We start from the raw sequence: 26936 nt of genomic DNA on the forward strand, positions 1-26936 counted from the left end.
TGGTCTTTAAGCATTTCCTGCCTGAATTGTTCACACTCGGCTGGACTGGAGGATTTGTTTGGGTAAGGATATCATTCTCTCCGGAGAGGAATCAGATAAAGATGAAGAAGGCGATGTATAGTGCCTTTGCTTCGCCTTATTCGAAGAGGACGAGGAATGGTGCGACCCGCTCCTGGAGCGAGAATGCTTTTTTGATCTCTTCCTTTGAGAAGAGTCACCTCTCGACACGTCGGATGACCTTTTCTTCAACAGAGTCATCAATTGGGGTTTAGTAGGGGGCCTACCAGCCGCTAATTTCCCTTTATGCTCTTCCAGAGCCTGACCAGTCATGGACTGACAGGACTCACAGCCGCCTTTATCCAAAGCGCTTTACATAAGAGATCAACAGTACATAAGAACAGTTGAGCAAACAAGGATCAGGTACAGGTAACATGGATTACAAGTAACAAGGATCCGTGAGGGACATCTTGGCGCTGCAGTCGTGGCATTTTAACCCAGTCTTCGGGTTGATGGTGTCGAAGACTAGGCCATCATACTCGAGTAACCAAAGTTTTTCTCACAAACAAAACAATGTGTGTCGTATTTTCCAAAGCATTAGCTATCATGGAAAAACGAAACTGAAGCGAATGGGCGCTACGAGTACTATGTATACCGACGATGACATCGACTCTGAGATGGCGCCCAATGCTGGAAAAAATTCTGAAGCAGTTGAAGTTGGAAGGGAAGATACCAAAATATGAAGAATACTTGTGAGGACACAACCCATTCATGTTTGATGGACGCATTGTGTAAGGGCTGAAAGGGAGGTTTCGTGACGCGTGACAGCACAACATTGATCTCCCATGCACATGCTGGGCGTTTGACAGGTGGGAAAGATCTGAATAATCTGCGCAGAAATTCCTTCACCAGCCATTGAAACCAAAGGGACGGGAAAGCAGGTAAGGTAAAATGTCCCGCAGCCCTGTGTCGTGCGGCCGTAATTGACGACTCCTGCAGCACACTTGGAAGCTTTTCCACTTACTCCTGTAACACGCTAAGGGGGAGGGATCACTAGCGCGGGCCAGAACCTTTTGGCAGTCTTGTGCCAGTGACAAACCTCCAAACTCTAAGAACACAGGAGCCAGGCAGTCAGATTGCGTGAGGTACGGTCTTGGTTTAACACTGCCCCCTTGGACAGAAGAGTTTGGTGTGGTTTCAGACTGAGTGGAGCAGCTAAAGAGAGGGCGAGGAGCTCTGAGTACCAAAACTGCCTCGACCACGCAGAGGCCACTAATATCAGTTTGCACCAATATAGTCTGAATGTGTTGACAACCTGTGCCACCAGAGGGATTAGAGGGAATGCATAGAGGAACATCCCCTCCCACGGAAACACAAAGGCGTCCCCCAAGCTTTGCGGGCGGGGAAACCTGCTGGCAAAGGTTTTGCATCGTCGGTTGCTGTAGGCTACGAACAGATCGATCTCTGGTGTGCCCCAAGTCTGGTACAAAAGGTGAAGTTGATCGTTGTGTAGTTCCCACTCGTGGAAAGGGCACAACTCCCTGCTGAGAGAGTACACTAAAGTTTTCTGGACACCCGGTAGATGGAGGGGAATCTGAAACATGCTTTGCTGCAACTCCTAGTGCCAGAGAGTGTGGGCCTCTTTGGAAAAAGGGGCACCCTGTAACTGGTGGGCTTTGAATGACCACCAGCCAAGGCTCCATCTGAACTCCTGCGTCAGAGTGATGCAATCGTCGAGGAACCGGATACCTGCACCCAACAAGCATCCAGCAATTCCTGTAGTGGCCACATGTATAGCCTGCAGTTTGTCACCAGAGGAACGCATAACATCATGCCCAGAAACTACTTGAAATTGCAAACAGGAGTCACCGGGACGCTGCTGAAACAATGCACTTTTGCAAGGAGTGCAACAACCCTAGCTCGTTTTAGAGTGTTGCGGTGCAGGATTGTGTGTTGAGCTTTGCTCACAGATAGAGTGCCTGAGTTGACGGTTGCAGGCATGACTTGGACATTGATGGAAAATCCAAGCTTTTGTAGACACTGGATGGTGGAAGCCGTGTTGCTTGCTGCCACTGGGTAGGAAGGGACTCTTACCAACCAGTCATCCAAGTACGGGTAGATGTGAATGCCACACCAAAGCAGGTGAGCAACCACAGGTGCGAGGCATTTGGTAGAAACACACAGGGCTGAGCGAAGGCCGAAGGGCAGAGCCTTGAATTGGTAGTGTACTCCTGCCACTACAAAACGCAGGTAAGGCCATTGTGAGTAGTGAATAGGGATGTGAAAATATGCGTCCTCAAGTTCAAGAGACTTCAGGAAGTCTCCCTGTTGTAGCTGGGACAGGACCTACTGCAATGTTACCATGCAAAATGTTTGCGCTTTTAGGAATTTGTTGAACATCCCCACTCCAACCCCCTGATTTGTTGTGCAATGCCTTTTTCTTACCAGAAAGTAGCGTGAGTAGACTCCTGTGGATAGTTCCTTTTCGGTGACTTCGCCACCACCCCCTTGATGAGAAATACCTGCACTTCTTGTAGAAGGCAATGGAGGAGCATGTTACTTACCTGCAACTCCTGCTCTCAAGCATTGGTAACTTTCATGGATTCACATGCTTTGAATATTCCCTGCAGACATGCTGGGAATCCTCTGTAACATTTTATTATAGCTTATAATAGAGTTTCTAAGCTCACTTTAGTAGCCCATCTATGTCTTTTTGGGTGTATTGTGCCTTAACCAATGGAATGTCGAGTGACAAGCCCCGTCCAGGAGACCATCTTCAGATGCTAACCCCAGAGAGATGAGAGTTGGCAAAATGTAGCCTTTCTCCCAATAGGGGTGGTAGGTGGGTGCATGTGAATCCATGAAAGATAACAATGCTGGAGAACAGGAGTTACAGGTAAGCAACATACTCATTTCTTCAGCATTGGATCTTTCATGAATTCACATGCTTTGAATAGATTGTGACAGCAGTGAACATCTTGAAATAGGATGTTTAATGGGAGAAGGCATACCTTATTGAAACAAGCGTTGCAGGACGGCTCTTCCGACCTTTGCTTCAGCCTCTCCTTGCCCCTCCATGCAGTAATGCTTGACAAAGGTGTGCAGGACTGTCCAGGTTGCTGCCCGGCATATGTCTAACAGGGGAATCCCTGCCCAAAGCGCTGCTGAAGATCCCACTGCCCGACAGGAATGAGCATGAACCAGTATTGTATGTATTATTTATTTATTTATGGAGCGCACCGGGCCGTCAGGCATCTGGGCGCTTGCAGCAAAGATTTTTTGTTACAGTTACAATAGGAACAGGAAATACAAGATAGAAACAATATACAGGGATAATTTACAGCAAGTACAGTAAAACATGTATACAAGCATTGTATATATATTTGTACAAGTCATAGATGGGGACATCAGGGTCACTGGATAAAAGTACAGCAATATTAATTAATGCAAGTCATGGGTGAGGATGGCAAAGGTTGCTGGCATGTAGCCATAGTTTGGCATTGGTTTTGAAAGAATGAAGGGAGGGTGAAGCTCTTAAGGTGTCTGGTAATGAGTTCCACAGTTGTGCTGCCAATACTGGAAAGCTAGATTCACCAGTTTTTTTTAGTTTAAAATTGGGGATTTTAATACTATTGGACTGTGCCTTTCTGATAGGGCGTTCAGATGTATGTTTAGTGAATCTCTCTGTCAGGTATTAAGGTGCTTTGTTGTTGAGGCATTTGTACGTTAGGTTTAGTGTTTTAAGCTTAATTCTGTCATTAATGGCTAGCCAAGTGCTGGATCGTCTTTGGTCTGAGATATGCTGACCTTTGGGGATGCCCAGGGCCGTTCTTAGGGCATTGTTTTGGAGGGTTTGGAGTTTGTTAGTATTGTGTTTGCTAGTGCCCAAGTAAAGTGCATTGCAGTAATCCAATTTGGATAGGATTAGTGCCCGCGCAATCGTGGTGCAACTTTGAGTAGTCAAGAATGGTTTACATGCGTAGATTAATTTACACATGTAGCTAGTTGCAGAGGCTGTGGCGTTAACTTCTTTGTTGAGGTTGAGAGCAGTAAAAACCTAAGGTTTTTACTTCCTTGGCAACTTTGATCTTAATACCGTCGATAGTGATGGAATTAGATTGGTGAGCGAGTCTGTTTAGTTTATTGGTAGACCCAATGATTAGGAGTTCAGTCTTTTCGTCATTAAAACAGACCATGGGTGGCCATCCAAGATTGTATGATTTGGTAAATTTTATTTATGAGGCTAATATCTTTATCGTAGTCTCCCTGGGAAGGGATGAGGATCTGGGTGTCGTCGGCATAATTAGTGGATGAGACACCCAGATTTTCCAGTATATCAAAGAGCGGCTTTGTAAATTTGGTATACAAAGTGGGGGAGACACATGACCCCTGTGTTACGCCACATGTGATCGGTATAGGGTCTGCTGCTGAGGAGGGCGAGAAGACTCATAGTTCTGTTGTCTAAGAAGGAGTAAATCCATGAAGTAACCTCATTAGAGAAGTTGGCGGCCGATTTGAGGTGATTGCATAATACTTTATGGTCAACCAAATCAAATGCGGCGGACAGGCCTAGGAATAGGAGAAGGGAGAATTCTCCTTTGTCTTTCCGATCATCTAGTTAATTTTTGAGATCGAGGAGGGCTGTCTCGGTAACATGTCTTGGCCTGAAAACGGATTGTCTAGTGCCTAATAAGTTGTTGCTCTCCAGGTAGGATTGAATCTGTAGATAGGCAGCTCTGTCTAAGATTTTTAGGAGAAATGGTACTGTCGTGATCAGCCTGTAGTTGGTCGGGACATTAGGGTCCAGGTTTTTTAATGTTTTTTAGGAGGGGTAGTACCCAGGCATCTTTAAGGTTGGTTGGGACCGAGCAGGATTTGAATGAGGAGTTAATGGAGGTGGTGACGAAAGGGGCCAAGTCCTTTGCAGCTTCTTTAATGATGGGTGCTGGACAAGTATCCCCAAGACACCGGGATGGTTTGAGTGAGGTTATGATAATTTCAGCCTCAGAAGATGATATTGACCTGAATTTGAATTGGTTATGTGGTTTAGTTTGGTTGTTGGCGAGTTTTTGTAGGACAGCTTCTTGCGTAGCAAGCGCAATCTTGTGAAGGGTAGTTTTTTTGGCTGATATTTTGTCTTAGAGCATAGCGATTTTGTTGCATAGGGTGTTTTGAATGTTCGTGCACCAGATTTTATTTGTGGTGCATAAGTCGATTGGGGCAATAGGGGATTCTAATTCTCTGCGTATAGAGATTTCCCTGGTACTTTAATTGGCTTTTTTGATTTTCATTTAAGGTTTCTTTTTTGGTTTGAATAATTTATTTTTGTATCTGTCGGTGAGGGACGTGAGGAGATTTTTATTTTGAGTCGACGGGTTCCTTTTCCAGCTAGTTTCTGCCTGTCTTTTTTCTTTGCATAAGGCTTTTAGGCTAGGGGTAAACCACGAATTGAAATGAGCGAGAGGTTTTTCTTTACTCAGTTTCAAAGGGGCGATGATAACTATAGCTGTGTTAATGATGTTGTTATACAGGTCAAACAATTATGTGAGATCAGGGGGTAGGTAGGATTGGTGATGGGATGGATCAACGGTAGGATGTTGGTGACTGTTATATTCCTTTTGCATCTAGTCAAGGCTGGTGGGGCCATAGGCTTACTAGCATTGGTTTGGGGGATGTCTTGGATGGTGAGCAAGATCAGATGGTGGTCTGTCCGAATGCAAGTTTCATTGGCAGTGATGCAAGAGGTGCAGTTGATGTCTGCGACCCAATCCAAAGTGCGACCTTTAGAGTGAGTTGGGTTCAGTGTTCCTGATAGTGTGCCCAGCTCAACAATAGTGTTTGCTAGGATAGTGGCATTGGAGTCTTTGGGGTCATTGAGGCCCAAGTTAAAGTCACTGAGTAGGATGATTTGGGTTCCAGGTTTGGCGTTAGTGTTTAGAAGAGATGATATATCTTCTTCAAGTGTTCCTAGTGGGCCAGGAGGTCTGTAGATCAGGTGTATAGCGATAGTGCATGAAGGGGATATCCCCAATTTGACAGAGAGTAGCTCTGCTGACGGATGTAACATAGGTTCCATCTCTTTGATAGTTAGGTCTGATCTGAAGATAAATGCTAGACTTTGGATATTTCTCTATCTCTTCTAATGATAGTGAAGTTGGCTGCGACTGCTAGAGCCAGGGCTGGTCTGGCTGCTTTGTGGAGCCATGTCTCAGTAACAGCTAGGAAGTCTAGTTGGTTACATGTAATGTCAGCAATTTCTGTGGCATCAGCAATAAGGGACCTGGCATTGATAAGGGCACCCTTAATTTTTTTAGTTTCCTTAGTTGTGTTCCTAGTAAGATTTTTGTTGATGGTGGTGGAAGTCCTAGGGGAGCAGGGCGCATTGGTCAAGGATTTAGAGTTGGGGGTGAGTTCAGATTTGGGGAGGTTGCGTGAGGATTTAAACGTCAGCGGCCGGATGCATTCATTTATGTCGGCTGGTTGTGGCTTAGACAGTATTGATCCTAGTCTGCGGTTTCGCCATTTGGTGGAGCAAGGCTGGTTAGGTATATGGCTTGTTGGTAGAGCGCAGGAACCAATGGGATTCTGAAGGGTCTTGCACATGGTCACTCCTGATGCTAGTGGACATTTGGCTAGCGATGAGAGGCGGCCGGAAGTACGTAAGTTTAATTAAGTTAGATAGGGGTAGTGATTTTCTTATGGATGGAGGGAAGGCTTTTATGAGGGCTGCAGTGGTGTTTGCTTCACTTACTCGAAGGGGCATACTGTTAATAGTCGCCATAGTGGTTAGGGCAAGAAGAGGGGATAGGATGAAGATGTGGACTGTGTGGGTAAGTGTCTTCGTCATCATAGGCTAGTTCAGATAGGATCAGGTATACAATATGGCATAGGCTAGTTCAAATATAATCAGGTACACAATGAAGCGTAGGCTAGTTCAAATGAGTTCAGTTGCGCAATATGGCATAGGCTGGTTCTGATAGGCTCAGATGCGCAAAGTGGCATAGGCAGGTTTCACTCAGCTCAAGTACACAATGTGAAATGGGCTCAAGAGCGTGCAAGGTGGGCTAGTCGAAGCCAGGGCAGTTATACATCGAGTTAGCAAGGATCTGAATGCACGCCAATGGTTGGCGCTGCCGCACTACGTCGCTTTTTGGGGCATATGTGGTACTTACGCATACCGTGGATAGGATGCTGGCGAGCAGAGATCTGGAATGATGGCTCAAAATGGCAAACAGAAGCCTTTATCCGCGGCCTTTGTCCGCAGGCCGGCGTCCGCCTGTTGGTGGGGCTGATTGGATGATGAAGTTTCCAATCACCTAGCAACGAGGTTCAGCCTCGTTTTCACACCGCATCGCGCCGGCCATTTTATGGTCAGGCGTCAATGCCAATTCGATGCAATATTTTGAAATCAGAATGCGGAAATATAGGAAATGCAGCGAAAAGCAGGCTGCAGGTACGGCCAAGGGCCAGGGGGTACCTTTTGAGATCCGGAAGGCCACAGATGCTGGTTTTCAACGTGGTGAGGTTGTAGGTCCCTGTAGCGGCCGATTGGCCTGGGTTTTAGAGCCAACTGGCAATACCTTGTTTTGAAATAAACCGACCTTTGTTAGGGGGCCTCAAAGTCACAAATCGTTGAGACGTGCGCCAGAAATGTTTTGTTCGGTCCATGTAGAACTTTATAACTCTTCGAAGGTCTAGCAAGTGTAGAGCCTGTTCGGCTGGTGTGGGTGGATGTGTGAAGAAAACTGGTAGGGTAACCTCAGCTTGTAAGTGGAAGGTAGATAGCACGTAGGGATTGTTTTCAGGATGAACTTGTTCTTTTAAAACCAGAGATATGGAAGTTTAACAGATAGCGCATATATTTCTGACACGTTGGAAGGACGTGACTGCTACTAGAAAAGCAGTCTTATAAGACACGAACCTTATGTCTGTGGTCGCCATTGGTTCGAACAGAGGTTTCATTAGTGCAGATAGCAAAGTGTTTAAGCTCCACTGAGGTGGTGCTTTTTTCTGAGGGGCGTAGGTGCGGAATAGGCCTCATGAAGTGTTTTACGATGCAGGGTCTGAAAATGGGAGCTTATCTGTGCTTTCTGGTGTATCTAGAAATTGCACCTGAATTCACTTTGATGGATGAGTGATCAACCATCTTTGGCTAATTTGAACAGGAACAGTAGGATTTGGTGAGGCGCCACATGTAACGGATCCATCTGTTCTTGAAAACACCAAGTGCAAAACCAATTCCATATGTACTTGTATGATTTGTTTGTGGACTCTGCCCTGGCAGCTTTTAGGATGTTTCTGCACTCCTGTGTAAGTAGGACTTGTCCAAACTCATTGAAGTCAGTAGCCAAGCCTTTAAATTCAGCACCCCTGGATTGTGGTGTCACACCTGTTGGTTGCACATGGTCAGCAGATCGGAGTCTTGCCCCAGACGAATTGGACGGTCCTGGGACAGGTGAAAAAGCTCTGAAAACCATGGTTGCCTCGCCCATGTCGGTGCTATGAAAATGACTGTGCACTTGTGCGTTGCCATCATTTGTAGGACCCTGTGTATGACTGGCATTGGAGGGAATACATAGACAAAGATTCCTTCCCATGACATTGCGAATACGTCGCCTGATTGACGGTGTGGATATCTGCTCACAAACAGAGGGCATTTCTTGATCTCCCATGAGGCAAATAAATCGATGGTCTGTGTTCTCCATCTGTTGAAGATTTGTAGGAGTTTCTTGTCTGCCAATTGCCATTTGAGTGACTTGTCGATGGCCCTGCTCAGCTGATCTGCAGTTTCATTTTCTTTTCCTGTGTGGGATTTTCTGACCCACTAGTTTGTGCCCTACAACATCACTGTGTGCTGCTTTCATCAAAAACAACAGAATGGCCACCGAAAAGCCTTATGTGTGAAAAAAGTCTTTGAGACGTGCGCAGGGAAACCTGAAAAATAGGCTGCCAAATCTATTTTTGCCTATGTCAGTGGTAAAACAGGCGACCACACAGCCAAAACCTATCATTGGGTTGCCCACAGAGTGGAATAGAACTATTTGAAAAGGCAGTGCTGCATTGCCAGGAAAATCCGAAGTGTTTAAAATCTGTTTTTCCTTGGCTGTTGAAAGGGCAAAATCATGGTTCCCAAACAGCAGAGAGGATCCAACATCCTTGTGGGGTGTTCACCATCACCTTATTTAAGGAATCCCCATAAGCACAATGTCAGGAGAAACACCTTTCATCATAAAAAAATCCACATTCAAAAGGCGCTTGCATGGGAAAAATACGTCAGAAATGGGCACAGTACCGCCGCTCACCTGTATCCAAGCTGTCATTTGCATATAATATCAGTTTAAAACTTGTGTCTTAAAATCAAATTGTGGAAAAGAAGAGACTTGCAATCAAAAGCAATATGGGTTGCTACAATTCAATTTCTATGTTTTAAAAAGACTGGAATGAAGAGATTTGTGTGGATATTTGTAGAAAATGTAAATTGTATTTTAGAAAGGACCATCTTAAACAGTGTTTTAAAAGTGAAAGTGAACTAATGTCAGCTACACTGGACTTCAAAGACATTCCACAGCTGCTCCCAAACAAAGGAACCTTACTCCTGCTCTCTTCTCAGGAACTAGCATTGAGTTGTTAATGGAAGTGGGAGGAGATGTTGGCCTGTTGCTCTGAGTGGAGACAAAGGACTCCCTTGACTGAAAGGAAATGCAAATTCGGGTGTAAACAGAAACCAGATGGCAAAGGAAGAGTGGCCCAGGTTGATCTTGGCCCAGCCCAACCTTGGAGGCGGGACTAGACAAGTATGTGTATCTTAAAAATCTAAGGAAATATCTTTTTGGAAAAAGACTCATAGAAGACTGTGTAAAACGTGTGGAAAAATCTGTGTTTTATAGGTTAATATAAAAAAGGCTGCTCACAATTTGAAACTACTCTCAACCCTGTGCGATATCCAGAGACCAGACTACTAACATGTTGATATTGTAGCAATTGTGATCATGCTAGGAATATGAACATTTACAGGATTAGGCCCAGATGTCATGCGCCTGTATGTAGAAAAATGTGTACAGATCTGACACTGGGTAACCAACCAAAAGCATGAAAAACGGTCAATGTCGAACTGAAACTCTCAAGAAGATAAGACCCGGACGGATACGTGTTCTATTAAATATGTGATGTGATTATGTATTATTAGCAAGTTGGTGATATTGTAAATATGCTTTATATGAAAAATAGGTTTTTTGTGTAGAAACAAAGGGGAGGTTTTCCCTGGATTGTAAATTGCAGCATCACTATGACACTAGATTTCTTTCTCGAATCAGGAGAGGAGAAATACTCTGACCAATCGGATTCCTAGAGGGTGGGCTTAGTATAATCAGCCTATCCACCCCTTTGGGAAATATATAAATAGTGACTGTTTAGGACCTAGAGACACGCATTCACCCATCAACTGATTTACTGGCGAAGCGCTCTGCAAGAGAACCCAGATCCAAGACTCCAGAACTCAAAGCAGAAGGCCCAATTTCAAAGTGGAACCTTTCTCAGCTTGGCCTTTAAAATCTTGCAACCTGGTTGTAACCCCAGCCTTCCAAGGGGAACCCCACAAAAAGAACAGCCGGGTGTGCTGTCTCTGCTTTCTTGCCAATAACTCTTGCCAGAACCCAGGGCTGGAACCCAGAACCAACCCGTCAGATCCAGTCCAGAGTGCCGTGCAGAGAACAGAGTGCCGTGCTGAGTGCGGAACCGGGTGCCTGAATCCTGTCCGGTGGGCTAGCAGAATTCCAGTCCAAAACCTTTGACCAGATCTTTGATTGGCCTATTCCAAAACCATAGTTGTGAGTATCTAGCATAGAATTGTCCATAGCCAATCTCTTAGCCTTAAGTAATCCTATCCAAACCATTTTAGCATATCCATACTGCATTGTAGAATCTCTTGTCTTTTCTGAATCTTTCCCTCATCCATATAGTCCATTGTTAATTGTAGTGATAAATTCATCTTTGCGCTAATATATTTGCTGAAGAAAGACAAGTGTCTTGGCGGGCAAAAGTCAGAGCGGAGGCGCCGCTGTTCTGGTGGCTGTCCGTTGGGTATCTTGCATCTTCATAGCCTTCCTTAGTGTAAAGAAAATCCTTGTTTGTAATTCAAAAGCGCATCTTTCATTTGAAAATCTTGACTCTTTTTGAGAAAAATACACTGTTACTAAAACCTCTATAACTTTTGAACCGCACATGCTAGAAACAAACCCCTTATAGTTTTTCTGTAATCGTGTTTCTCACGCGCTGAAAAGTTTGCCGCAAATCTGCTTTTGGCTCAATTTCACATGTAAAATAGCTATTCTTTGCATTCACCTCTGAATTCAGTTTCCTATCTGCCAGTCATTCAACTATCATTGTTAGTGTGTACCTGAAGCTATCCAAAGCGGCTCCCACTAGTTTTGAATCCAATTTAGAGAATTAAATCCATTTTTAGCGTTTTTCCCATTCATTACAAACCCACATTCAAAAGCATTTGACCTGTTTGAATCATTCCTGTCTCTCTCTAAACTTGCTGGGGGGAATTGGGATTGAAACTGCATTTGTAGAGTGTTTATTCCTGAAACCTGTTTTCTCTCCTTCCATCTCTATATTGCATATTAGGGGGATTGAGTTGTATCAGGGGGAAAGAGTGATTACATTGCATTTGATTGAACACACAAAAGTATTATTTTTGTGCTGCATTAATTTCCTATCATTGCATTTGACTGAACCCACAAAAAGTTTTATTGTATGCTACATGATTCTTCTCATCCAAACTCCTATTGATTAAAGAGATTGTTGATTGTAATATCACCCAACGCTGATAAAGGTATAAATTTAATAGCGTGATATCTCGATATTGTTCAAATTCATAAAAGTATGATATATATCCTGTTCAAATCCATCAAATAAATCTTTTAACTTTGCAAAACAACCTACTTCTTGGTTCAGTGAGACCGGGGGCGGGGGGTATTCAAAGAGGGGTGTGATATGAGGGTACATCATTCAGAAATAAAGAAATTTAGACATAAAAATATATAATTAAGGGTTCCAGCTGGGAATCGCACGCTAGGCATTGACTTAGGTGTAGTGCTGGGTTGAAACCACTTACAGATTGGGGCCTCGTCGAGGGATTTCTGAATTAGATATACCACTTGTGACAGTCTAATACAGTGTGCTAACTGACAGGGTACATAAATCCTGTTGGGCTATGTTAGGGAGAATTCTCATTTCATGGCTGATTTCCCTTACCTAGTGAGTCCTTCAGCAGCTTTGCTGGATCTCTGGAGTTGTTTCTTTCCACTTGGTAAGAGTGTGAGCTTTTCCCCCACTCTTACTTGTATTTTGCTATGTGTTTTGACCTGTTTTTGTGATTGTGGGCTCTGGAGTACACCACTTCAGTAGCCCCCTTCTTTGTGTGCGTCACACAGCACCTTCTGTGCAGTGGCACAGGGTTGTCGTTAAGACTTCCCACCGACTCCATTTCTGAGGGGACTACTGTCCCCAGAAAAGGGTAAAGTTACCATTAACTTTAGTCAAATTTAAACACAGATCCAGTACACACCATTTTACATGGAGTGCTGGAAGGGTTAACTCTCAACTCTTTATCTGTACCTCCTAGAGCATTGTTGCGCTCTTTTAACATTTAGACATGGCTGGTGGCAGTGGTATCTACCCTAAATTTCTACCGCGGTTATCTTATATAACCGTGGTAATATTGTAGGCTATTGTGTTAGCCTCAGACTTAAACCCGCTGGACCAAATCCTTTTTAGTTTGGCTCCGGTGCGGTTTATTCGCCATTTCTTTTTGTTAAACTCCTTGTGTTTTACTTTGCGTGGCAAACCAGGTTTGCCTTCTTTGTTCACTGTCTTTTGGCGGGCTTCTACCTAGATGCCCTCCTCAAGGCGCCTGGGTGTCTAGGTGGGCTGAATTTGAGGGAGGGGTGTAGTCGCCCCCTGCACAGGGTATCCTAGGAAACCCAAGTCGCACTTTGTCATGATTGGGCAAGGTGGTTGTCCGGGCTGGACAACCCCCCTGCTGGGTGATTGACAGCCAGGCTGTGTGAATGGAGGTTTTGCGCATAAAAGACCGGTCTCTTGGGCGGGAACTCAGAGTCGCCACTGCAACTAAAAGGAACCAACGAGAAGTGGAGGAGAGGTTGACTGCTGCAACTACCCCGTACCGGTGAAGCCCTGCTGCAGTCCTGAGCTATCTACCCTTCAACGACTAAGAGGAGATCCAGTTCGTAGTCTTCTTCCCTTGAGCCTGGTGGGGATAACCAGCTCATCTTCAGCCAGAGGTCACCTTCATGGTCGAAATCGCTGCACACTGCTGTAGTGGTCCGGATAGCCACCTGAAGAACCTCTCCTGTTTTTAAGGAGAGCACCTTTTATTCATTGTCGCTTCTGCCGGCCTCATCCCTGTGTGGTGCGGACCCCCTCATCGTCGTCCTTCGTGCTGAAGCTGCAAGAAAGCGTGAGTCTGCGGGAAACCAACAGGAACTGCCGTGGCACCAGCTTTGTTCTTTGAGAAAGGTACTGTGTCCTGTTTGAGGAACTTTGGGTGAAATCCCTATTTCTCTACTTTAAGGCTTGTCCTTACTTTTCCCTCCTTCTTGTAACTTTTGCTTCCGAACATTGACAATATCAAAGTACTCTTGGCAACGTTGAATCTCGAACTGTCCAACTGTGTCATCCTCAACAACAGGCACCCGGTGTCACTTGACTTAGGCTCTGGCCCCTTGACTCTTGAATTCCTGTCTATGTATGTTCTTCGATTCTGTCTGCCTGACCAACATATTGCCTGTGATTATTTGCCCCTAACTCTCTCTGGGTATTTCGGGTGCTAAGTGTGTTTTTACCCAGGTAGCATTTCTTGCCGCGGATACGTGTTTATCTAGTAGACCGAACTGTCAAAAAGTGATTGCTATTGTATTCACGGTAAAGTGTTCTGTTACATAAGACCGGTCCATTCAAACACAGGGTACTTACATCAAATAATACTGTACAAAGTGAATTGGTTAGTTGTAGTATATTTTATGTGTGGTTTTTAAATTAATAGAAGTGTCGTGTTAATAATAAATGGTTTAAAAATAAATGTACTTATATTTTTTACCTGAAACCTTGAGTCAGTGTTTGCTTGAGTCACAGTAATTGTGGTCCCTTTGTGTAATCTCTGCTACTGCTCATATACTCTTGAGATAAGCCTTGCTGCTCCACTACTGCTACCACTATAATCTAGTAGTAAAGGCTTGTACCAAAGGTAAAACTTGTATTGCCACCTGTAGTCTTAATTGAGTGTAGTGGTCCCCAAGGGCACTGCACAGGATTCTGCCTTACAGGCTACCACGCTGTGTTAAACTGTGAAAAGCACCCCTCAAAAGGGAACGCTATAATGAAACTGTCTGTTTTGCAAAACAAAATAAAACTTCTGTAAATCAGGAAGGAAATTATTATTTCCAGAATGGCGACATTAGTAGAGATCAATATGGCTAGAGAACACCTATTGCATCATAAGTTATTTGTGAGAGATGAATAGACAGAGCAGGATCCGAATGTGTGGTTGCAGGCAATCACAGAACAGACCACTGCAACAGGGTTAGATATATGACAAGATCAGGGTCCGTTACACATGGCCCTGAGAAAACTATATATGGCCCCTAAGGCAAAGGAAGAACAAAACAAGATTGCCAAAATAGGGCATATATATACCTATATATTGGAGCCATACAGGATAAATATGCTGCAGGCATTAGGAAAGGCCCAAACTGATCTGGACTCTTCTGAGCAGAGGCTGCAGAGGAGCCAGGAGTCGGAAAATGAAAGAAGGCAGTATATAATCAAAATAAAAGAGGACATGGGTATCCTGCAGCAGGAAAAGGCAGAACAGGATACCAGAATTCTGGCCTTGCAGAAGGAGTTCCAATTAAGTTTGGACTCTCTACTGCAGAGCCAGAAAAAGCTGGAGCAATAGATACATTTCTACAGGGCATGCACAGAGCAGGTAGCCACCCTGCAAAGCCAACTAGACTTTTCCTTAGGCCCAGGATCAGATGCAGAAGACACGATGAGCGTTCTGCTGCTGAGGATGCAGAATAACGCAAAGCAAGATTCATCCATCGGGTGTGGTTTAAATAGCCTCCTGTAGTGCTTAGGTGTCTCCTTCCACAGCCACGCCTAGGTAAGAAAAGAGTTCCTGCTTTCCAGAAGAGTTCCAGTGTTCTGAATCTAGGGAGTGGCTCCTGCCCCACCCAACAGGAAAAGTAGTTCCAAACAGAAGAGGATCAGAGACTCAACTGGCAGGCAAGTAAGCAGCATGGTCTGCTGCAGGTAAGTCCACCCAAGCATTATGAGCCCGGCGCTTCCAGCGCTGGGACTGGGCATATTTATGAGCCTGGTGCCACTGGCGCCAGGACTGGGTCCAAAAGGTCCCAATTGGGACTGGTTGGCACTCGGAACCTGGGTTATGGATCTGCTTCCAAGGGAGTTGGGAAAACCCTGACCTTTTGGAAGCAGAGATCATGACATATATATGGTATCCTTTTTTCCTGAGTGATGCGGCTATATGAGCTAGGCATTTTGTGAATGTTCCTGGGGATGAGCGAAGGCCAAATGGGAGGACTTTGAATTGGTAGTGGTTTGTGCCCATGACGAATCTTAGGAACTTCCTGTGACATTGCTAATGGAGATGTGAAAGTATGCGTCTTTGAAATCTAGTGACGCTACGAAGTCTTTCTCCCTTATTGACTTAATGACATCTGCCAGGGTGACGATTTTGAACTTTTGTTTCTTGACATATTTGTTTAGACTTCTTAGGCCCAGAATTGGCAGCCATGAGTTGTCAGTTTTTTTTGATGACGAAGAATCTGGAGTAAGCTCCTTTGCCCCTTTGATATTCAGGGACTTTTTCGATTGCGTTTTTCATGAGCAGTTTCTCCACTTCTTCCTTTAAGATGTTTAGGTGCGGCTGGTGTTGAAATATTGGGGGAATTGGAGGCGGGTTTCCCTGGAATTCTATGGTGTGACCTATTTTTGTGATGTCTAACACCGACCTGTATGTGGACTGTTGCCAATGCTGTAGATGGTATTGCAAGTTGCCCCCTACTTGCTGCAGTTGGACAGTGGGTGTAAGTGTTCGACAAAGGTCAGGCTTGTTTTTGCTGCCGGCACCTAGAGGCAGATGTTGTTTGTCACCTTCTTGGAGCTTGCTTGTAGTCTTTTTGTTTGTATGGATATAACCGGCGACACCCCTGGTAGTATGCATGCGAATAAGAGGATGCCCTCTGGTGTTCCTTCCCGTCTCTATTTGTCACTGTAGAACCACCAGAGGCCCCTCAGAAGGAGTGAAAAGTGCACCTCACAGTCAGAGTGGTGAGCAATCTTGTTTTATCAGTGTCTGTTTCCATGGCTTTTAGGGCGTCATCAATTTTGGGACCAAAGAGTTGGTCTCCCATAAAAGGCATGTATAGCACCTTTGATTGCGCATCTGTTCTGAAATCTGTGCATATTAACCACGCCTCTCTCCTAAGTACTACCCGAATACTAATTTGTTTAAAACCTGTTTCCGCTATATCAACTGCGATGTTGATAACAGGGTTTGAGGAGGCGTCTTCACCCTCTCGGAGGATGTCCTGGGCCTGTTTACTTTTATCTTCCGGTAGGTAGTCTAACAGCAGTGTAAGCTGGTTCCACATCTTGCCGTCATATCTCCAGATTATTGTTAGTGAATTAGCCGCTTTTACTTTCGTGGCTCCTGTGGCTAGGACTTTTTTTTTTTACCAAAAGCATCTTGTTTCCTGCTGTCATTGTCAGGTGGCACTGCACATTTTTGACCTTCTGCACGCTGCTGCTGATACCACTGAGAAAGGTGTGGGATGGGGTACAAGGCATTTAGGGGACACCTGAGGTGCCTTAAATTTCTTCTCCAAACGGCCTTTTAACGCTGGCTCCGAGAAAGGTTTTGTCATGAGTAACAGCCCTTCTTCCCAAATGTGGTCTAGGATTGGAGTTGACATTACCGCCTTCCTGCGCTTGTGCATTAAATCAAAAAGGAAAAAATCCTTCTCCGATGGTATTAGGCAAAATTCCTCACAGGCCTTTTGTACAGTTTTGTGAAATGCAGTTTTGTCATCAGGCGGGGACTGGCGCAACAGTTCCTCAGAGTCTTGGATCAGACCCAAGCCTGTGTCCTCCAAGTTCTCTGGCTGCACAGATTTCAAAGTAGAGCTACCAGTGTCTCTGTTACCTTCCTCACCGTCGGTGGTAGAGGATAGGAGTTCTCCTTCCTCTTGACTGCACAGGCAATGGTGTGGACTTGTCGAGACCTCTCATGTTCTAATCAGCACCTGTCCCTGTTGGGACGTCTGTGCCTCATGGGCTTGATAGGCAGTTCTCTTGGTTCGTTCACCCGGTTTCCTATAGCCGTTTCGTCAGGCCTGCTGAGTTGCCCCAAAGGGCCTGGCGCCTTGTTGGGTGTTTGTGGGTGGGGCCGATTAACTGGTAGCCTGGTATCCAGTTGAAGTAGGTTCTGAAGAGTAAAAAGTACTTGTGAAGATAACAGGGACTGAGGGTTGTGGAGGAGCAGCCGGGGTTGGTAATGTTGGCTTTGGTAACTCCTGCAACCCTGTTTCCACTGAAGTTTCCCTGTGGCGAATATTGGATTTCTTCAGATGACTGGGTCGAGTACCCCAGTTCATACTCTGAATCAATGTGGTGCTCCAGTATCTGGTCTGGAAGAATTGACGAGACTGGAGATAGTGTTGGACCCTTTGGTGCTATTGGGTCATCAGTGTTCCCTTCGGGTGACTGAGGTAAAGAATGTCCCCCAACTTCTGCTACTATGTCCTGCTCTTCCCCGACATTAGGCGAGTGCAGGTGTCCGATGGGCAGTTTAAAAACTATAGGGCTTTGTTGTACAGAGTCCTGTATTTGCTCTTGTTCTTTTCTATTTGGCATACATTTGTCATCAGACTTGTGTTTGTGCTTTTGTTTTTCTAATTTTCCTTCCGTTTTCCTTATTTTGTACGTGCCCGTAGACGAGGACGCCTTAATGTCCTTTTTTGCCCCCCCCCAATGTTCACTGCGCAGACAGGAAATGTGTTGGTGACTTTCTATGTACTGTTAGTGATGCTGTTGACGTTCTATTGCCTTTCGTGGACGGGACCGTTGACGGGAAAGAAGTTGACGCTGTCAACGATGCAGTCTTTGCGGGCACGGCAGTCATCGACGGGCATGTGGATGGGATCGTCGTCAACAAAGGTTTTATCTGCTTCCCTGTCGACAAGGTCGCCGACGATGGTTAGATGGTCATCGATGATAAGTTTCATGGTCGTCACCGACGACGATAGTTTTGCGTTCATCGATGACGATAGCGCCATGGACGGTGATGCGCAGTCGATTGTAGTTTCCTGGCGACATTCGGTGATTGAGCACTTATTTTGGACTCTGTCGACGTTTTCTTCGTCGGCGGGTGGCTCGTCGACGAGGTCGACTACGGACAGATTTTTTCAGTTTTTCCCTCCTTTTATAGGCTTTTGGCCTACCTGGTCTGTCCTACACCACACTTCTAGAGGATTCAGCCTCTGAAGGGGGGTATCTACCCTCATTGAGCCAAAAGGATAGTCTTATGTTCCTATCCTTTAGGGTTTTTGTGCTAAAGGTGGCACAAACTTCACAATCCTCCTGAAAGTGGTTTGGGTAGAGGCAGTATATGCATTCAGAAGCTCGTCTCCCTCATATACACATTCTTAATCCCACATAACTGGCATGCGCCCTGAAAAGAGCTTTCCATTTTTCCTTTATAATATGAAACTAAGAAGCACTTATCTGTACAGATGATGTTTTTATAAAGTTGTGAAGAAATATTTTGAAGTATTGAAGAAATATGTTGGTTTCTGGCTTTATTTCTCCAGGAGATAAAGCCTCGAGGACTCATCAGCACGATGTGCGGTTAGAATCTGAAGATGGCCTTCTGTGTGGGGCTTGTCACTCGACGTCCCATTGGGTGAGCCACTGTATGACAAAAAGAACATCGATGGGCAACTAAAGTGAGCTTAAAACTCTATTATAAGCTATAATAAATGTTAGAGGATTCCCAGCCTGTCGGCTGGGAATATTCAAAGCATGTGAATCCATGAAAGATCCAAAGCTAGAGAATGTTTATGGACTGCAGCAAGTCATCCTGCGGGAGAAGGGAGAACACCCATTTGTCGAATGTGATGGTTTCACATTCCCTAACGAATTGCGACAGCCTTCCTCCCACTGGGGTGCTAAAGCGGGAGTGCTTGGTCCTGGATGAGCCATGGCCGTTTGCCTGATTGACCACCCGACTGGGAAGACTCACGGCAGCGCTGTATGCTGCTGCAGGACAGCGATTTTCTTCTGTAATGGTTGCCAGATGAGTATGCCAGCGTTTTGTAGGAGGAAGAGGAATGATAAGTGGAACGATTGTCCCATGAAGTCCCACTAAAACGTCCTTTTCCTGAGCGAAAGGACTGGCGCCTTTGCAGTAGCATGCCCAGGGAGGGTGCAGTTTCAGTGTCTGTCTTGAGTGAGAGTAAGGTTTGTCCACCTTCTTTTCGAACAGATTGACGCCGTGGTATGGCATGTCGACTACTTTTGCTTGTACCTCTGGCCGGAAGTTTGTAGCCTTGAGCCAACCTTGTTGTTGAAGCACCGCTCCATTACCTAGTTGCCGAAATTCTGTGGCGGCAATGTCGACTGACACAGAGATGGCATGATCTGATGCCAACTCGCCCTCGTGGGAGATGCTTATCGCCTCTTGCTTTTTGTCATCAGGCAGAAATTCCAGAATTGGGCCATGTTTGTACCAGAGCTCGTGATCATATCTGGGGAGAATGGACACTGCATTGGCAGCCTTGATGTAAGTGGCTGCGGTTGTTATAACTCCTTTCACAAAGGAATCCATGTGTTTGTCCTATTTATCCAGAGGAAATGAGCAGGAAGACTAAGGATTTGGTAATCTCTTCCTGGCCGCGGAAGAGACGACAAGTCTTGGCGTTGGTTTTGTGCAGAGACAGACAGGAGCCGTGTCTGGGGCTCTGTATTATTGATCAAAACAGTCCTTTTTTGCTGGAACCATTGCGGGGTGTGCCATGGCGATGAGGCCATCTTCCCAGATATCCTCTAGGAGTGGGATGGACATTATGGTTTTCCTCGGACGTTCCCGATGTTGGTATAAGCCAACCTCATCTTGCGCAGAGTCCCTAATAGGGACCTCATCTGGCTCAACCATCGGCCGGGACGAAATCATCAAAGTCATCCATGTGCGATGTATGAATGGAAAGCACTTCCTATTGTTCTGGATCTGTGTCTGTCCCTGTGTCAGACAGTTGTCGTGGTGCTGATCAGCGTCCACCCTCCGTAGGGGGCCACTGAATGTCCAACCCTCTGGAGGGACAAGGACTGCCTTCAGTTGGCAGTTGTGACAGTGTGTGGCTGGAGCCAGTGACGGGTCTGGCAGTCTTTGCCGCAGCATGGACAACATTGTGTTGAGGGTGGCCAGTATGAGCCGGCTGCACTGGAGGTACCCTGCCCCCTGAAGGAGATGGAGGCAAGGGTGGTAAGACTGGTGGCCTTATTGGGCCCTATTTCCCACGTGGCGACAATGGCATCTCCCTGGAAGGTGAGGACTTGTTAGGCTTCTGTGGCGAACAGGAAGGGGAAATGACAGCATTCGTATCCATTTCATCAGAAGAAGATAGGCTTGGCTCCATATTATGGTAGCCTCTGGGGGTACCACAACTCCAAAGGTGGGATAAAACGGGCGTGGGAGCACCGCCAGTGCAGACACAGTGTCGGTGGAGGTAGAGGTAGACTACGTTGCAGTAGCTGACAGCGTAATGGTTATGACCACGTTTAGTGCAACCGCCTTTACCGTCGTCAAGATAGTCGTCAACAGGGTAGCAGCAGTGTTGCTTGTTGTCGTGGGCGTTTTTGTTGGCTGAGCACTCGCCGACAGGGTTGAAGGTCTTGGTATCTGCGAAACTGAAGAAGATTTGGCCTTCAAAGAGGACTTGGGCGTCGTCGATTTGGTCTTCGACGTCGGAATAGATTTGACGGTCAACATTGAAGAATGCGGAGGGGTCTTCCTGGGTGGGTTTGGGTCCGCTGGTCAGAAAAAAGGGCTTTGGATGTCCGTGTCCCTAGAAAAACCTGAGGCACTGACCTTGTTCGGAGAGGAACGGCTCACTGTTTTATGAGACGACCTTGGCTCGTCGCCAGACACTGCTTTTTTTTTTTTTAATTAATAGTACAGTTTTAATTCAATTCAGTATTCAATAATGAAGTCTTAAGTGTAGGGTTCTTTTTCCCTTCATTTTGTGATTCAATAATTGTTTGTTTCATTTTAACTAGATAGTTCAATGTGTGGACACCTTTGGAAATGTGTTTCTGCCAAACGCGATCACGCCAATGTAATATATTTCCCTTTGTTTAATAGTTCACAAATATTAGTGTTCATTTCACTTTAGTTTGTCCAGCGTTCAGAGACTTTTGAAAATGTGTGCTTTGCCACACACGACCACTCCGATACAAGGTTTTTCCTTTAGTGAAGTAATTGACAAGAATATTTGTTTGGTTCTCTCTAATGAGCCATTCAATGTTCGGAGACCTTCGAAAAACATGTACGTCACTACACACGACCACTACGAAACAAAGTATTTCAAGAAACGTTCAAGTTCACAAACGCTCACTGGGTTTATCCATTTCCAGAAACTCACTGGTCGCTTTGAAAGTTGATTCTGCAACGGAATCACACATCCTTCTCTCTTCACTGTAGGGGCTCCAATTCTAGCCCCTCAGATGATCCTCGGGTGGTCCTCCACCTGAGGGGAAAGAGCACAGTGATTTGAAAGGAAGGGGCAGCCTCCCAGCACGACTTCCTTCACCTTTCCTGCTCTGCTCCATGGAGACCCTATTCCCACGCCAGGTTGGAGGTCCTCTGCTTCCTGCAACAGCATTCAGATCCTTCTCCTGTCGGTCCCCTTCACCACTGGGTTGGGCTCCATTTATACACCAGCAGTCCTGTGCAGGTGTGGATGATTGTTCCACCTTGCCTGACCACAATTAAAGGGACATGCCTGAACTTCACTACTCTTAGTAAGCCTCTTCCTCATCCCAGTACTAGAGTGGTAAAAGTGCATAGTCTTCATTGCTCTTAGTTGCCTCTTCTTCGTCCCAGTACTGTCAATTGCCAGTGGTGGAGAAATGAGGGGAGCTGACTTATAATAGCCCATAAAGATTGGGGTAGGTTTGGGTTGGATATAATTAGGAAAAGGGGGATACCATGTCTCACCCAAGGGTACCCCACTCTTTAGTCCCCAAGGACCCTCCAACCAGGTGATCCTCACTCAGTGAGCCGCCCCCAGGTCGGGATCCAATAGCGGTGGCCTTTCCGCGGCCACCTGCGTAGAGGATCCAAGGGGTTGAGGAGTGACAATACCCTTTGATTTCTCACACTACACACCTAGAGTCTCAGGTACCACAGATATGGAATGGGGCCAGACAGTCCCAACCCCCCTTCCTGGGCCAAGCACACACAAAGGCATCACTAGCCTGCGAAAGCAGCAGTTTTCCCGGGCAAGTGAATGACCTTTTATGGGGTTTCCTGATTTGAGAAGGCAGGAAGAAGGCCAAACAACAGTATGTCCAAAGAACAAGCGAAGGTCTCGTGGCACAGCTATTTTAGGGCACTAGCCACGTTTAGTAGCCATACACTGTTAAGGCAAACATTGTTAAAGAGTAATTGCTGAATATGGAGGGAAAGTGGCTAAAAGAGACATTTTTCCTAACATTAGCTGAGTAGGATCCTAAGCTGCATGTTGTGGTACACCTGAGTATAGGCCAATTGTTAAAGATAGTAACCAATCTCTTATGTTTCTGGCTGAGCAGCAATGATTCTGGTGGGGTTAAGATTGATTTTCAGAACCAGTCATGTGGGAGAGTGGGGGTGGAAGAGATTCTGAGTGGTCATCCAAGAGACTGTGCAGTAAAGCAAACAAAGTGGTGTAGTGTTAAGATGGATTTCCAAAATCAACCCTGGTGGGGTGTATTTTTGGAGACTAACCCATTAAGGGTGCACAAGGAGACACTGTAGTCCTAATCAAGGTAAGGTAGAAAAGCGGCAAGGCTTAGAGTCAGGAGGGGTTTGAGAGTGGTTTAGGGCTACCATGAGTTTACACAGAACACCACCACCAATTCCAGTTAGTCAGGTTAAGTACAAAAATATGCAATGATTTAGAAACACAATACGCAAGTACAAATTCTAGGTCCATCTTGTCACATACGTACAATAAAATAGATATATCCATTCATCTTTAAGAGAAGAAAAAAACACTTGATTTAATACATAGAGTAACACAGGTGGTAAGTACTTGGCACACGAACATCAGTAAAAGGTACTTCAGAATAACCAAAAACAGTTATCCTAGCACTTAGTAAGTCCGACCCTAATATGCTTTGGGGACTTGTGCACTTAAGGTATCAGTTCCAAAGTTATACTTTTCAGGTAGGTTTACTAAGAGGTTGGAGATGCCAGTGGTTATGATTGAAAACCTCAAAAGGATAAGTAAAGTTCAGATAAGTAAAATGATTCAATCCAAGATAATAGTATAAATCTAGGAAGGGATCCTTGACCAGGCCTCCACGAACCAAAGTTAAGCCAGGAAAGAGAGATTTAGGGACAGGACTTTACACCCATGTATCCCTAAGGAGAACAATGGGGACAGAAAGAGGTATGTTAACTTACCCCTGAATCTGATTTCTCCAGAGAGAGACCAATGCAGAGGTTCTGGAATCCATTGGGGGCACATACATATTTCTGTGCTTGTTCCTGTCGAAGGAGGCCCAAGAGTCACAGGTGCAGTGGTCACTGTTGGATGCAGGATTTAGTTTTCGGTCGGCCCCAGCTTCAGGATTTCAATTCCAGACAACTTCCAGCTGAACACCCAAAAGAATAAAAGAGTAAGGGCCTCATTACAAATTTAGTGGTTTTTTGGTGTAAATACACCAAAATTCCACCAAACGGATTTACTGTTACTGCCACTTGGTCTGGTGGATTTTCTGCTGGATTACAAGTGGTGGTAGGGAGTGTTAGTACCCATTTATTGGCGTCCATAAGACTCTATGGAGGTTTTGGCAGAAATTCTGATGATGGTTTTCAGATATTCAGTGGTAAAGAGGCAGATTTACTTCCATCTTCGTGACGGAGGTAAATACTCCACATCACAGCTGAAATTGTAGTACATCGGTGCATGTGAGAACCCTGAGGGTATCCCCACACCTACTCCCCTTGGTTCCTCTTCTCAGATGGCAAGGGAAAGGCCATCACTTTTGGATCCTAACCCTGGGGGTGGAGATGCGAAGGAAGATCACCTGGGTGGAGGGTCCTTGGGGGTTGGGGAGAGGATATCTGCAGCGAGACATAGAATCCCTACTTTTCTGGTGAAAACCAACCTTACCCTCCCCCTGACTTTATAGGCTGTTATAAACCATCTCCCCTCATTTTTCTTGATTCAGATCATTGTAGTACTGGGACGAGGAAGAGGCAACTAAGAAGTGAACGCTAACAGGTAATTTCACCACTCTGGTACTCGGGCAAGGAGGAGGCCTCAGGACTGCTGTAAGGGTCAGGCATGTCCCAATAACTATGGTCAGGCAAGTCAAACTAAGTGTTGCAGGTGAATACAAAAGAGTCAGACGCAGCAGAGCAGAGAACCAGTTGTGCCGGAGAGCGCAGCATTCTGAGGTCGAGCAGGCACAGTATGGGCCGGTGAAAAGGACGTGACAGCAGGGTAGCCAGGAAGCCGCTCGGGCCATTACGGTCCACAAGAGGGTCTGAAGCTGCGTGACGCCCATTGCTTTGCGTTCCCCATTGCGAGTGGGGAACACAGACGCCGCTGACCGCTGTGGGAAGAACTGGTGAGGGTGAGTGCTGCTCGCCTGAGATCATCGGGAGAGAGAAAGGCATGAGCAAGGACCCAAAAGCGAGAACAGAGCTCCCAGACGAGCGGCCGCACACCAGTGAGCGACAGGGAAGGTTCTCTTTGACTGGGGCGCTCCAGGGGCATGGTGTGGGTTGCAGCGAATGCCGATCAAGCAAAAATATACAATAAACGTGTCTGGAGATCATAAAGTTAATTATTGAATACTGAATTGCCAAGCAAGTAATGAGTTTTGAAGACTGCTAAATGGGTCGGATGACCAAATATGAACTGATTACCGAACAAGTTGAAAAGCACTGAATACGTTTTTGAATGCTGAATTAAAGAAAAAAAATAAGAATATTGCACTAATGAAACGGAAAGTGAAGGGTATTTGCGAACTAGAGGAATGCATTTGCAAGCAAAATGAAAAGAGAAAATCAGAACACTATTGGATAGTGTCAAAGCAAGGGGGTAACCAGGAGAAATACCACAAAGGAAATTGTGTGAGAGTCACATGTTTATAAAGGCAAGAAGCCAGTAAAGTGAACCAGAAATATAAGTGGACTTATAGCACAGATGCAGAAAGGAAACCTGTGTGGTCAAGGAAGTCCTATGAGAAAGAATTAACTGTTGTAAAGTACCAAGGGTTATCGGTTGCGTGACCTGTGATGGGTGGACCGTGTGGTCCAATAACTGTACCTAGACTGAAAGAACCCTTCCTTGGAGTAAACCAGACTGTGGCTGGTTGACTAACGTTGTTTAAGTGATGGAAAGAAAAAGGAAACTAAACAAGTTGATGAGACTGTGAATTTGAAGCATAAAGAGCTGTGCTGAACTTGGGGAAGGGAACCCAAGACCATTTTGTGGAACTATGCCGAATTTGGGGAAGGAAACCCTGGGACGCTTTTTTTGGAACTGTCTTGAACTTGGGGAAGGGAGCAAAGAGTAAGATAGAGCTGGAAGCAGCTCAGAACATTAATTTGAACACTGTTACTTTGGTTGCTGACGTCCCTACACATTGTTTAGCTTTAGTTGTGAGGGCAAGTATAGGTTTTGGGCACAGACAGACTTTTAAGTTGAACTTACTGACTCAGACTATCCTTAGTTTCTTCAGGTAGGGAAATCCCACCTTAGCGTAGGGCAAGTTAGGCATTCAACTGTCCTGACATTTAAGTTAATAAACCATTTTTATTTGAACTTTGAATCTGTCGTTTGTGTCTTGCTTCAAGATGCCATCACATGCAGTAATGAGGCAGTAACGGAATGACCGCTCCCATTACTGATGCTTTTATCGCACAGGCCTACTTGTAATGGGGCCCTAAGACTTCTGTGGAGTAGGCCACCTCAGGACACCTCCACAGTGAGAGAAAGACAATTGCAACGGAAGACACCAGGATTAGGCGGCGGCAGGTGATCTTCAAAGGACGTACCAAGGAGGAGGCCAAGCACAGCTTCAGTTGATGCAAGAATGCTGAACATGCAGGAGCAGGCGTTTTGTAGTATAAGCTGCAGATCCTCCAAGTTCCAAGGAAGCACTCGGAACACGGAACTGATATGGCTACGTCGAGGTAGCCCAGAAAGAGAGCTGGTCAGTACACCGGTTGGACCAGTGACACTTCCAAAAGGGTCAGAAGGCAAGGATCCTCGAGCAGGGGTTGAGACTGGTTGTTCCCATCGGTCCAGGGGTCAAAGCACAAACAAAGGCCTTTTTGAGATCAGGACAGAGGAGCAGGATTCACCAGGACAGCGCGCATTGTAAGCAGGTTCCCAATTACAATGAAACCCTGTCTGACACGCCGCCTGTCATGAGAGCATGGCTGGCAGCATGCACAATAGATCCCTATGGGGTCCGCCTGCTGTATGCTCATGCATAAAGCAGACAGACCACTATGGATCTCCAGGATTTGCAGTTCTATGTCATTATTTCGATTTTTGTAGGTCGTCTAACCAAAAGACTGATTCTTTGGGCCGATTTTAGGCAGCCTACAA

The 26936-nt window shown here is 45.6% G+C and overlaps 1 protein-coding gene across 5 annotated transcripts in view; it reads right to left on the reverse strand.

The window, feature by feature from the left end:
* KMT2A (lysine methyltransferase 2A) overlaps window positions 1-26936 on the reverse strand; it is a 2049111-nt gene that overhangs the window by 1183014 nt on the left and 839161 nt on the right. The gene's annotated exons all lie outside the window — the stretch shown is intronic.

This window comes from Ambystoma mexicanum, chromosome 9 (genome assembly GCF_040938575.1).
Source record: "Ambystoma mexicanum isolate Mex_15411 chromosome 9, UKY_AmexF1_1, whole genome shotgun sequence".
NCBI lineage: Eukaryota > Metazoa > Chordata > Amphibia > Caudata > Ambystomatidae > Ambystoma > Ambystoma mexicanum.